Source organism: Fukomys damarensis, unplaced genomic scaffold (assembly GCF_012274545.1).
Source record: "Fukomys damarensis isolate Sample0158 unplaced genomic scaffold, DMR_v1.0_HiC HiC_scaffold_13, whole genome shotgun sequence".
Classification (NCBI taxonomy): Eukaryota; Metazoa; Chordata; class Mammalia; order Rodentia; family Bathyergidae; genus Fukomys; species Fukomys damarensis.
This window is the reverse complement of record NW_022900925.1, coordinates 9,905,123-9,907,225: the sequence shown is the minus strand read 5'-3', so window position 1 is coordinate 9,907,225 and position 2,103 is coordinate 9,905,123.

Below are 2,103 nucleotides of genomic sequence, written 5' to 3'. Positions count from 1 at the left end.
AATATCAGTGGGTTAATAGTAATTACATATGTAAGGCTAGGGGATCTATTGTTTTTTAATTGAGGGTATTTTCTGGTTTTGAACCTAGGGCTATATAGATGCTAAGCACATATTCTACCACTGAACTATATCCCAATCCCCTTTATTATGTGTACATTCCAAGTTTTCTGCAATTATGATACTTACATAATAAAATAGAATAAAACAGGACAATGAGGTCTGGAAATGTAGCTCATTGGTAAAGAGCTTCCCTAGCATATGCAACACCCTGAGCTAGATCCCTAGCAGCACAGAAATAAGTAAATAAATAAATAACTCTGGCATGGTGACATGTGCCTCTAATTGCAGCACTCTGGGAGGTTGAAGCAGGAGGATTTCAAGTTCAAATCCAGTCTGGGCAACTTAGCAAGACATTGTCTCAATATGCAGCAAAAAAAAAAAAAAAAAAAAAAAAAAAAAAAAAAAAGAGGGCCAGGGATTTAACTCAGTGTTTCCACTGCCTGTCTGTCAAGTGCAAGGTCCTGATTTTGAGACCCAGTACCCCACAAAAAAGGAGTTGGTGATATAGCTCAGTGCAAATACCTTGGGTTCAATCCCTAGTACTACATATACACACAAAAAATAAAAAAGTGGAAAAGGAACCTGTGAACTTCCTTATCCTCATGGTCTTAAACAGTCTGTTTTGGTTTTGCTTAAGCTTACTTTGTTTTGTTTTGGCTGGGGATGTACCCCAGTGGTGCTGCCCAGCAATCGCAAGGTCCTGAATTTAATTCCCAGTGCTGAAAAATAAATAAATAAGTGCACATTCCCACTTTGTTTTGTTTTTTGAGACAGAATCTCACTATGTTGTTCTGACTGGCCTGAAATTTATTATGCAGCCCAAACTGGTCTCAAATTCATGGCAATACTCCTGCTTCAGCCTCCCAAATGCTGGGATTAAAGGCATGTGCCATCATGCCCAGCTCAAATTTACTGTTTTGCAAGGCATGCCAGGCTGAATACACTTTTTGAATATCACCCCCCAATACTGAAGATCAAATTTGCATATTAGGCAAGCACTGTACCACTGAGCTACATACCTAGCTCAAATTTATGACTTTTCTTTTATTTTTTTTCAGACAGGGTTTCACAGTGTAGCTCAGGCTGGTCTTGAACTCACTATGTAACTTAGGTTGTCCTTAAACTCACAGTGATCCTGGGATTATAGGTATGAACCACCATACCTGGAGATAGCTATATATAGATATATTTATATATAAATATTCTCACTGTGTAGCTCAGGCTGGCCTGAAACTCACTGCAATCCTCTTGCCCTAGCCTCCTCAGTTCTGGAATTACAGGTATGTGCCAGCCACCACACCCAGCTGAGAACTGGTGTGATGTCTGCAAAGGAAACAAGCCGGGCTCAGGGACATAGGTCTATAATCATGGCAGTTGGGAGGCTGAAGCAGGAGACCACCACAAGGTCAAAGACAGCCTAGACTACATAGTGAGACCCCTGTCATTAAAACAACAACAAACAAACAAACAAAACCAGGCTGGCTAGCTGAGCTTTTCCTTCTCTCTCTCTCTCTTTTCCCCAGTATCAAGGATACTTCAGAACTGTGATGCCCCTAGTTCTTTTTTTTTTTTTTTTTTTTTTTTTTTTTTTTTGTACTGGGGATCAAACTGGGGACCTTGCATTTGGGAGGCAGGCAGCAGAACCACTGAGCTAAATCCCTGGTTCCCAAGTTCTTTTTTTATTTTCTATTTAGAGATAGTCTTGCTAAGTTGGTAGGTTGGGCTCAAACTTGTAGTCTTCCTACCTCAGCCTGCCAATGTACTGGGATTGCAAACATATTTTAAAGGGCTGGGGATTAAGTTCAGTGGTTCTGGTGCCTGCTTCAAAAGTGTAAGGACCCGAGTTCTATCCCTGGTACCAGAAAAAACAAAATAAAAAAACACTTCCTAGTAAAACCACAATGATTTTTGCTGCCTGCCTCACAAGTGCAAGGACCTGAGTTTCAAAACAAAAACAAAAAACACACACACACAAATAAAAAACACAAACATGTTCCACCATGCCTGACCTTTTTTCTTTTAAACTTTCTTTTCTTTCTTTTT